Raw genomic sequence first — 12,584 nt, 5'->3', positions numbered from 1 at the left:
CCCTCTACCTACGGGATTAGTGTTGAACCCAGATAAATGTTGTTTGCATATGTGTCTGCGTTGAGCATGAACATGATTAGATCATGTTTATGGCAATACGATTATTCATTTAAGTCAGAGAATAATGGTTATTATGTTTACATGAATAATACCTTCTATGGTCATGCACCCAATGTGAATGGTTTATTGAATCTCGGTCGTAGTGATACACATGTTCATAACATTGATGCCCAAAGATGTAGAGTTGATAATGATAGTACCACGTTCTTGTGGCACTGCTGCTTAGGTATATTGGTGTAAAGCGCATGAAGAACCTCCATGCTAATGGTCTTTTGGAGTCACTTGATTTTGAATCACCTGACACATGTGAACCATGCCTCATAGGCAAGATGACTAAAACCCCGTTTTTTGGAACAATGGAACGGGCAAGTGACTTGTTGGAAATCACACATGCTGATGTGTGTGGTCCGATGAGTGTTGACGCACGCAGTGGATATCATTATTTTCTCACCTTCACCGATGAATTGAGTAGATATGGGTATATTTACTTAATGAAGCATAAGTCTGAAACATTTGAAAAGTTCAAGCAATTTCAGAGTGAAGTTGAGAATCATCATAACAAGAAGATCAATTTCCTATGATCTGATCAAGGGGAGAGTATCTGAGTTATGAGTTTGGCAATCACTAAAGACAAGGTGGAATAGTTTCATAGTTGACGCCACCTGGAACACCATAGCGTAATGGTGTGTCGAACGTCGTAATCGCACCCTATTGGATATGGTGTGATCTATGATGTCTCTTACCGATCTATCGCTATCATTTTGGGGTTATGCACTAGAGACAATTACATTCACTTTAAATAGGGCACCACCTAAGTCCGTGAAGATGACACCATATGAACTATGGTTTGGCAAGAAACCTAAGTTCTTGTTTCTTAAGGTTTGGGGCTATGATGCTTATGTCGATAGGCTTCGGCCAGAAAAGCTAGAACCCAAAGCAGAAAATGGTGTCTTCATAGAATACCCAAACAAGACGATTCGGTATACCTTCTATCTCAGATCTGAGGGCAAGGTGTTTGTCGCTATGAACAGGTCCTTTCTCAAGAAAGAGTTTCTCTCAACGGAATTGAGTGTGAGGAAGATAGAACTTGATGAGGTTGTTGAACCTTTACTTCAACCAGAGAGTAGCACAGCACAAAAGATGTTTCTATGGCACCTACCTCAGTTGAAGAGAAAGCTAATGATGATCATGATGGATCTTTAGATCAAGTTACTGTCAAACCTCGTAGGTCGACAAGGGTGTGTACAACTTCTGAGTGGTAACCCTGTCTTAAAGGTCATGTTGTTGGACAACGATGAACCTATGAGCTATGAAGAAGCGATGGTGGGCCCGGATTCCAACAAATGGCTAGGAGCCATGAAATCCGAGATAGGATCCATGTATAAGAACAAAGTATGGACTTTGGTGGACTTGCCCGATGATCGGAAAGCCATTTAGAATAAATGGATCTTTAAGAAGAAGACAGACGATGATGGTAATGTCACCATTTATGAAGCTCGACTTGTCTCAAATAAGTTTCCGACAAGTTAGGAGTTGACTGTGATGAGACTTTCTCAATCATAGAGATGCTAAAGTCTGTTAGAATTATGTTAGCAGTTGCTGCATTTTTCATTTACGAAATCTGGCAGATGGATGTCAAAACAAAGTTTCCTTGATGGTTTCCATGAGGAAAGGTTGTATGTGATACAACCAGAGGGTTTTGTCGATCCTAAGGATGCTAAAAGGTATGCAAACTCCAGCGATCCTTCTATGGACTGGAGCAAGCATCTCGGAGTTGGAACATGCGCTTTGATGAGGTGATTAAAGCATTTGGGTTTATACAAAGTTTGCAAGAAACTTGTATTTGCAAGAAAGTGAGTGGGAGCACTACAACATTTTGATAACTATATGTGGATGACATATTGTTGATCAGAAATGATGTAGAATTTATGGAAATCATAAAGGGTTATTTGAATGGAGTTTTTCAAAGGAAGACCTATGTAAAATTGCTAACATGTTGGGTATCAAGATCTATAGACATAGATCAAGATGCCTGATAAGACTTTCACAGAGCACATACTTTGACATGATCTTGAAGGAGTTCCAGATGGATCAGTCAAAGAAGGAGTTATTGCCTAAGTTGTAAAGTGTGAAGTTAAGACTTGAAGCTCGACCACGGTAGAAGAAAGAGAAAGGACGAAAGTCGTCCCCTATGCCTTAGCCATAGGCTCTATACGATATGCCATGCTATGTACCATGATGTGCCTTTCCATGTGTCTGGCAAGGGGGTATAAGAGTGATCCAGGAGTGGATCATTGGATAGCGGTCAACATTGTCCTTGGGAATAAGGAAATTTTTCTCGATTATGGAGGTGATGAAGAGTTCGGCATGAAGGGTTACGTCGATGCAAGCTTTAACACCTATCCGAATGACTCTGAGTAGCAAACCCGATACGTATAGTGGAGCAACAATTTGGAATAGCTCCAAGTGGAGCATAGTAGCAACATCTACAATATGAAATAGAGATTTGCGAAGAACACACAGATCTGAATGTTGCAGACCCGTTGACTAAAACCTCTCTCGTAAGCATAACATGATCAAACCCTAGAACTCATTAAGTGTTAATCACATGTTGATGTGCACTAGATTATTGACTCTAGTAAACTCTTGGGTGTTAGTAACATGGAGATGTGAACTATGAGTGTTGATCACATGGCGATGTGAACTAGATTACTGACTCTAGTGCAAGTGGGAGACTGTTGGAAATATGCCCTAGAGGCAATAATAAAATGGTTATTATTATGTTTCCTTGTTCATGATAATTGTCTATTATTCATGTTATAATTGTATTAACGGAAAACCGTAATACATGTGTGAATACATAGACCATAACATGTCCCTGGTAAGCCTTTAGTTGACTATCTCGTTGATCAATAGATGGTCGTGGTTTCCTGACCATGGACATTGGATGTCGTTGATAACGGGATCACATCATTGGGAGAATGATGTGCCGGACAAGACCCAATCCTAAGCATAGCACAAGATCGTGTAGTTCGTTTGCTAGAGCTTTTCTAATGTGAAGTATCATTTCCTTAGACCATGAGATTGTGCAACTCCCGGATACCGTAGGAGTGCTTTGGGTGTATCAAACGTCACAATGTAATTGGGTGGCTATAAAGGTGCACTACAGGTATCTCTGAAAGTGTCTGTTGGGTTGGCATGAATCGGGACTGGGATTTGTCACTCTGTATGACGGAGAGGTATCTCTGGTCCCACTCGGTAATGCATCATCATAATGAGCTCAATGTGACTAAGGAGTTAGTCATGGGATCATGTGTTACAGAACGAGTAAAGAGACTTGCCGGTAACGAGATTGAACGAGGTATGAGGATACCGACGATCGAATCTCGGGTAAGTAACATACCGATGGACAAAGGGAATTGTATACGGGATTGATTGAATCCCCGACATTGTGGTTCATCCGATGAGATCATCGTGGAACATGTGGGAGCCAATATGGGTATCCATATCCCGCTATTGGTTATTGGCCGGAGAGGTGTCTCGGCCATGTCTGCATGGTTCCTGAACCCGTAGGGTCTACACACTTAAGGTTCGGTGACGCTAGAGTTGTTATGGGAAATAGTATATGGTTACCGAAGGTTGTTCGGAGTCCCGAATGAGATCCTGGACATGACGAGGAACTCTAGAATGGTCCAGAGGTGAAGATCGATATATTGGACGAAGGGTATTGGAGTTAGGAATTGTTCCGGGGGTACCGGGTGACGACCAGTGTGTCCGAAAGGGGTTTTGCAGGCCCCGGCAAGCGTTGGGGGACCTTATGGGCCAAGGGGAGGGGGCACATCAGCCCACTAAGGGGTTGAGCGCCCCTCCCACCCCATCTCATGTAACCTGGAGAGGTGGGGGTGGCTCCCCTAGGGCAGCCACCCCTCCCGGCTTGGGGGGCAAGTTTCCTAGGGGTGGGGACGCTCAAACCCATCTAGGGTTTCCCCTGTGGCCGCCGCCCCTCCCCTAGGGAAACCCTAGGGCGCCTCCTCCTCCCCCTTCCCCCTATATATAGTGAGGGGGAGAGAGAGCAGCCGCACCCCTTCCCCTGGCGCATCCCCTCCCTCCTCCAACACCTCCTCCTCTGTAGTGCTTGGCAAAGCCCTGCAGGAGAACCGCAAGCTCCACCACCACGTCGTCGTGCTGCCGGAGCTCTCCCTCAACTTCTCCTCTCCCCTTGATGGATCAAGAAGGAGGAGACGTCCCCGGGCTGTACGTGTGTTGAATGCGGAGGTGCCATCCGTTCGGCACTTGGATCGGATCTTCCGCGATTTGAATCGCCGCGAGTACGACTCCATCAATCGCGTTCTTGTAACGCTTCCGCTTAGCGATCTTCAAGGGTATGAAGATGCACTCCCTCTCTATCGTTGCTATCATCACCTAGATTGATCTTGGTGACACGTAGGAAAATTTTAAATTATTACTATGTTCCCCAACAAATTGTAGTGGCCCGTGAGCTGCCGTCGCCAAATCGTCACCTCCACGGCCTTGTTTGGAACCGCCCTGCCTCGTATCTGTTGCTATGGATACGGCCGCGCGCCGAGCCGACCCGTGCAAAAAAGTTAGGGCACTACCGTTGCTGCCTTGCCCTGCGTGAAACTCATCCACGCTGGCTCCACCACCGCGGCCCATGCACCAAACCACCCCTCACTCCAAAGTCGGCACTGTCAGCCACCTCTCCACCGCGTTGAGCCACCGTTTCTTCGCCTCCGACATGGTTTACTTTGTCGACCCACCGATGCCGCGCCATCTCCGCTACCTCCATTGCTGTGAGCCGGCCTGCCATCGTCTCTCCTCGGTGAAGTCCTCCCTAAGCCGCTGCTTGACCGCTGCTCACCTCTGCCTATGTGGGCCGACCCTCGCCGGGGCTCGCTAACTCGCCTGCCACTGCTCATCGGGGCTCGCTGACCCGCCCGCCACCACTCGCCCGTGGGCTCCGACCCGTCGCCAGGAGCAGTGCCCACGCGCCCGTCTCCCGAGCCGCCGGGCAGCTCTGCCTCGCTATAACCTGACCTCCGCAGCAGTATTTTCCCCCTCGACCAGCTTCATCAAACAAACTAACCGTGGAATCGCCAAGTCGCCATCACTTCTACCAGCGCCTGAGAGTCGACCTGTCCGACGGCACTATGAGCCGCCCGGCCTCACGCTACAGCTGCCACCGCTGGCGCATGCCGAGCCGTCAGGGATCGCCTTCCACCTTGCCTCACGGGATTCTTCCACTGTCGGGTTTTTAAGCCGCTGCAAAGATCCGTCTCCTCTTCACTCCCACACCATGGGCCTCTTCTTTTGCGGTTCATCATTGTTGTCACCTCCGTCCGTCAGGTGCGGACCCGAGTTGCCGGTCTCTGTCGTCGCTGCCAAGGCCTCGCTTCGCCTGAGCCGCCGCCGCACCTTGTTTCTTCCGAGCCGCCGCTCGACCCTGCCAGCTGCAGCCGTACTTCATTTCTTTTCCGTCACCTCGCGCCCCGCGCTGGTTTCCTGTGTCAACTGCCTCCGCCTTGGTTGGCCCACTCCGAGCCGCCGTTGAGCCGGCACGTCTGAGCCGCCCGGGTCTCATTCCGCCTCACCAGCGGGGCCTTACCTCACCCACGCGGCCTCCGAGCCGCCCTCGTCTTCGTCACCGGCGAGCCATCGTGGGATTCAGCCGCCGCTCCGTGCTGTTGAACCGCTGGCCATGATCCGCCGACGCGTCTTCTACTGCCACAAGTTGCTGGATTGAGCTAGCCCTGGCCTCAAACATTGTTGCCGTGGCTCACCTCTTGTGAAAGAAGAGGTGACCCGGTGGGGTAAACAGAGACCTTAGAGGCCACGAAAAAAGGGGGTCAGCATGACCCGGAGGATCACTTCTGAGCCGCCCGGTACTACGCTTTTACCCGCCACCTCTGTCATCATTGCTACAACCCTACGGCTGATAATTTTTTGGTCAAACATATCAGGTGAAATCCATCCCGTCAAGTTTCTATTGCTACATTTTTATTTTCTTTGAGAATAGTTACTCTTGTTTGTGCAAATTCTTATGTAGAATTCAAAATTGCAAAGGAGACCATCAAGCTATGGCCCTTGCCTACACCGGATGGATCAATGGATAGGGTCATTTATAACCCATCGAGATTCAACATATTCCAGCAATCCGCTGTTCAACTATATGCCGGTTCATATCACCGTCAAATATGAAGAGTCTCAAGCCAACTCCTCGAGTCGCCTTAAGACTCGGGGGCTACAATGATATGACTCAGCAAATCTTGCTAGTTTTAGCAAAATTAAGAACCTCGGGCCGTTGGAGGGAAGATAACCCGGTCCTGGAGGCTACTGCTATATTGATGAAAATTTAAAGGCCGTCAGAAAATTTCTAGCTTAAAATGAAGGATTCCGGTTTAAAATCCGGTTCAAGAGAAATCTGTTTCTCACAAAGCGTTGAAGCTCTCAATATCCGGTTTAAAATCCGGCTCAAGGGAAATATGTCTCTCACTGAAGCTCTCAAATATCCGGTTTAAATCTGGCTCAAGGGAAATCTATCTCTCACAAAGTTTTGAAGCTCTCAATATCCGGTTTAAGAATTCCGGCTCAAAAAGAATTAATCTCTCGCAAGTTTGAGTTCTCAGGAAAAGTTAAAGGTTGCCAAAGAGAACTTACTTCCATGATGCGTGATTCAAACATGGGCATCTTGCCTTATTGGCTTATCATATTATTGATACTTGGGGGCTTCCTACTCACTGAACATAGCTATGAATACCCTTTGATCCGGCTTATAGGCTGGGCTGTAAAGATCACTTGGGGGCTTCCTGTTCAAACATAGGTGTATTCACCAAAGAGAACATAGCGTTACTACCCTCTTGACTGGCTTGGGACACCAGAAGTATCCACCAAAGTTTTCGGGTTATCCTATTCAAACATAGGTGTATTCACCAAAGAGGACATAACCTTTTAATTGGTTTGGAATGCCAGGTGCATTCACCAAAAATTTCCGGGTTATCCTGCCTATATGCAAGATGCTTCTCCACCAGGTAATCCTGAATGACCCGCCGTACTCTTAACAGTCAATCTTTTAAATAAGACCCTGAACTCGTTACGGTTAAAACGGCGGTTTGTCATGCGAGGGCCGGCTTACGGATAGCGAGGATGACCCAAGGTTATGAAGCCACCTTCATTGAAACTTGGTTAAACCTGCATGTTTGCATGATGCTACTATGAACTCTGTGTACTCTCGATAAGTCAATCCATATGGACCCTGAACTTATCCAAGTTAAAACATCGATTGGGTCAAGTGAGAGCCGGCTTACAGAAAGCGAGGATACTCCAATGGCTATCATGCTAGTTTCATTGAAGTAAGATTCAAGCTTCAAAAGCTGACATTTTTTACTCTGTTGTCATACACATACATCATCATCATATATTGCATCATCATTGCATCATCATAGCATGCATCATATATGCATGGATATACTGGTTTATATTGTAGGAACCGGTTTTCAAACCAGGTTATATTATTCAAATCTTTAATAGATAACATGGCTGGATTTTTATTATGGTTATCAATAACCAGTATTATGATTGAGGTTTACAAAGCCGCTTCAGAGTAATGGCTATTATTTCCTCACCCAAGAATACCAGCTTGCACCAAGGAGTATGGTTTGATATTGATATGCAAGGCATTCAGCAATATCATACAGACAGTGGATATGATTTACTTACAATGGAAGAGATAGTCCCGAGTCGCTGCAGGCTTATGACCCAACACTTTGGGGCTACATTATTCAGATCATGATTAAATCAAATATGGAAGTCCCATGTCGCTGAAAGCATGCACCATGACACTTGGGGCTAATGCAAGGTCATTTTTTACTTGCCTTATTGAAGACTCGACTCATCACATTGTAATGAGCTGGCCCTTGGGGGCTACCAATTGCTCCTGTCAAAAATTCAAAATACACAAGCCTTACTCCATTATATTGAAGGGTCCATTACTCAGTTGGTAGAGCACAAGGCTCTTAACCTTGTGGACGTGGATTTGAGCCCCATGGTGGGGGTTACATCATGTGATGTTATTGTCTATGAAGTATATATAAAGTCTTGTTGAGCCGGCTCTTGGGGGCTACACTGGTTGAAGTTTTTATGAGCATAAGGCAATTACAAGTCCCAGGTTGCTGCAAGCATGACAACCCGGCACTTGGGGGCTACATATGTGGAATATTCAGTTTTGACTAGTGATTGAGATGAAAAACCCGAATTTATTCAAGGTTGCGACATTCATATTGAAGCAAGTCTTAAGCTATTACTACATTCCCTAATTAAGACTTGGGGGCTACAGGTAATATGGATACGAGGAAGAAGTATTGAAAATTGGCACAACGTCAGACGAATTTTATCAAGTCAAGACAGTTGAAGATAATAAGGGTTACTTTTTCTCCAAGGAGCCAACGTCAGTTTATTGATATGACAGAGATTCATAATTTTCAGGAGTTGATTAACTGGTATTTATTGAGTGAGCCGGTCCTTTTTACATATTCTTATTTTAAGAGTTTAGCACGAATAAATTCAAAGCTAAACTAGGGGCTAATGTTGGGGATATTCCCCACAACCAAGACCCGGCTCATAAGGATAAGCCACCCTGAGGCTTAAGTCATCTCAGATCCTAACCCGACTGGTGAGACCCGGCTAACGAGACCCGGCGGACAGTTGTAAGCCGGCAGATAATCTTTAACCCGGTGGATAGTTGTAAGTTGACAAATAGTTATGACCAGGCAGACAGTTATAACCCGGCAGACAGTTATAACCCAGCAGACAGTTATAACCTGGCAGACAGTTATGACCTGGCAGACAGTTGTAAACTGGCAGACAGAGTCGCCTGGGGTTAATAAGCCCAAGACGTTAAGAAGACCACGGGGAGAAGCCCGTGATGAGAAGTCAGAATAGGTTGAGTCTTAATCCGACTAGGACTCTACATGTAACCCACCCCTTCAACTTATATAAGGAGGGACAGGGCACCCCAAGAGGGAGGGTAATCTTTAAGGCTAGAGACAATCAGGAGAGTCGGTTTATGCGGCGACTCCCTCATGAGCATAATGAGACCTAGCCACAAACAGCATGCAGGGCTATTACCGGATGATGTTTCTCGGGGCCCGAAGCTATCTAAACCCTTGTCTTGTGGGGGAGGAGGATAGAGCTCAAAAGAATGGGGAAATCTCAGATCCAAAAGCTCTACCTCATTGGGGAAGAAGGGTACTGATACGTCCATTTTGCATCATGCTTTTATATCGATATTTATTGCATTATGAGCTATTATTACATGTTATGTCACAATACATATGCCTATTCTCTCTTATTTTACAAGGTTTACATGAAGAGGGAGAATGCCGACAGCTGGAATTCTGGGCTGGAAAAGGAGCAAATATTAGAGACCTATTCTGCACAACTCCAAAAGTCCTGAAACTCTCTGAAGTTATTTTTGGAATTAATAAAAAATACTGAGCAAAGAAAGTACCAGAGGGGGGCCACCCACCATCCACGAGGGTGGGGGCACGCCCTACCCCCCTAGGCGCGCCCCCTGCCTCGTGGGCCCCCTGGCAGGCCTCCGGTGCCCATCTTTGGCTATATGAAGTCTCTTTCCCTCGAAAAAATCACAAGCAAGCTTTCGGGAAGAAACTCCGCCACCATGAGGCGGAACCAATCTAGGGCTCCAGCAGAGCTATTTTGTTGGGGAAACTTCCCTCTGGGAGGGGAAAATCATCGCCATCGTCATCACCAACGATCCTCTCATCGGGAGGGGGTCAATCTCTGTAGGATCGAAAGTATGTCTAGAGGGGGGTGATTAGACTACTTGACCAAATAAAAACTTAACCTTTTCCCAATTTTAGTTCTTGGCAGATTTTAGCTAATTTAGGACAAGTCAAGCAATCATCACATGATTCAAGCAAGCATGCAAAGAGTATATTGGCAGCGGAAAGTAAAGCATGCAACTTGCAAGAATGTAAAGGGAAGGGATTGGAGAATTCAAACGCAATTGGAGACACGGATGTTTTTCCCGTGGTTCGGATAGGTGGTGCTATCCTACATCCACGTTGATGGAGACTTCAACCCACGAAGGGTAATGGTTGCGCGAGTCCACACAGGGCTCCACCCAAGGGTAACGCTTGCGCGAGTCCACACAGGGCTCCACCCACGAAGGGTCCACGAAGAAGCAACCTCCCACAAAGGGTCCACGAAGAAGCAACCTTGTCTATCCCACCATGGCCATCGCCCACACAGGACTTGCCTCACTAGCGGTAGATCTTCACGAAGTAGGCGATCTCCTTGCCCTTACAAACTCCTTGGTTCAACTCCACAATCTTGTCGGAGGCTCCCAAGTGACACCTAGCCAATCTAGGAGACACCACTCTCCAAGAAGTAACAAATGGTGTGTAGGTAATGAACTCCTTGCTCTTGTGCTTCAAATGATAGTCTCCCCAACACTCAACTCTCTCTCATAGGATTTGGATTTGGTGGAAAGAATATTTGAGTGGAAAGCAACTTGGGAAAGCTAGAGATCAAGATTCATATGGTAGGAATGGAATGTCTTGGTCTCAACACATGAGTAGGTGGTTCTCTCTCAGAACATATGAGTTGGAATGGTGTGTGTGTTCTGATGGCTCTCTCATCGAATGAGAAGGAGGTGGAGGGGTATATATAGCCTCCACACAAAATCCAACCGTTACACAGTTTTCCAATCTCGGTGGGACCGAATCAATAAGCTCGGTCGGACCGAAAATGTAAACCTAGTGACCGTTAGTGATTTTCGGTGGGACTGACATGCAACTCGGTAGGACCGATATGGTTAGGGTTTGGGCATAACATAATCTCGGTGAGACCGATTACACAAACTCGGTGAGACCGAATTTGGTAATTAGCTAACCAGAGAGTTGGTCAGGTAAACTCGGTGGGACTGATTTGCTCTTTCAGTGAGACCGAGTGGAACTCGGTGAGACCGAAAAGTTACAAAGGGGAAACACTGAGTTTACATTGCAATCTCGGTGGGACCGATTCGCTCTTTCGGTAAGACCGAAAAGTTACGAAAGGGAAACAGAGAGTTTGCAACCCCATCTCGGTGAGACCGAGATCCTTATCGGTAGAACCGAATTGCTAGGGTTTGGCAGTGGCTAATGACAAGTGAAACTCGGTGGCGCCGGATAGGAAGAATCGGTAGGACCGAGTTTGGCTTAGGGTTTAGGTCATATGTGGATATGGGAAAGTAGTTGAGGGTTTTGGAGCATATCACTAAGCACATGAAGCAAGAGGCTCATTAAGCAACACCTCATCCCTCCTTAATAGTATTGGCTTTTCCTAAAGACTCAATGTGATCTTGGATCACTAAAATATAAAATGAAGAGTCTTGAGCTTTTGAGCTTGAGCCAATCCTTTGTCCTTAGCATTTTGAGGGTTCCACTTTCACATCCATGCCATTGCCAATCATTGAGCTTTCCTGAAATAATCATCTTGGAATAGCATTAGCTCAATGAGCTATATGTTGTTATGAATTACCAAAACCACCTAGGGATAGTTGCACTTTCAATCTCCCCCTTTTTGGTAATTGATGACAACATATAGATCAAAGCTTCGACAAATGATAATAAGCATGAAATATATCGTCGCTTTGAGAAGTATGTGATAAGTAAGAGCTCCCTCTAAATTTGTGCATATTTAAAATTTGCTTTGGACTGCAAATGCACAAAGAGTTAGAGTCATGGGTTACTCTTCCATGTCACATACATCTTGGTGGAGCGCTTAAAATGATAAGAATGAAATACATGCACTTATCACCAAGAATAATGAATGATCACATAAGATAGATAAGATAATAGCATTAAGCAAGCATTAAGTGTAGCTTATGATCAAACACATGATCATCAATGTCTCACAAATAATGACGTAGTATCTCAAGCACTCAAAAGCAAACAAGTTCAAAAAACAACCACCAAATAAAGCAAGAGAGAAAAGCAACACTCTCTCTCTCGAAGCCTATGATCTATACATCTTCTCCCCCTTTGGCAACAAGTTACCAAAAAGTTCCTAGAAAATGCATAGCACTAGATCGACGCTCAGGCTTGATCTTCTGGTGGTGGTGGAGTCCGGATCACTCCAAGGACGAAGGCTTCGGTAGATGCTGAAGTAGACGCTGGAGTTGGAGCTGAAGTAGATGCTGGAGCTGGTGGAATTGAGGCTGTGGCTGGTGCTGAGGTGGTGGCTCTTGTGTCAGCAACTGGCACGGCAGATGACCTCGGGCCTCTTGGCACTCTGGCAAAGGCATGAGTAGTAGTCCTGCCTCTCCTCTCCTGCATGTCCTCCTGGAGCTGCTCCACTGCAGACTGGACTTCCGTTACTTTGACATCCAAGTCATAGAACTTCTGTTCCATGATTCTCTCTAGGCTCTGCTGATTCTGAGTGAGGGTGGCCAGACTTTGCTCAATCCTCAGCGTGGATGCAATCAAGTAACCAAGCTGCTCTTGTTT

The sequence above is a fragment of the Triticum urartu genome, chromosome 3A (assembly GCF_056163025.1).
Source record: "Triticum urartu cultivar PI428250 chromosome 3A, HENAU_Tu73, whole genome shotgun sequence".
Lineage (NCBI taxonomy): Eukaryota > Viridiplantae > Streptophyta > Magnoliopsida > Poales > Poaceae > Triticum > Triticum urartu.
This window is presented reverse-complemented; position numbering follows the sequence as displayed.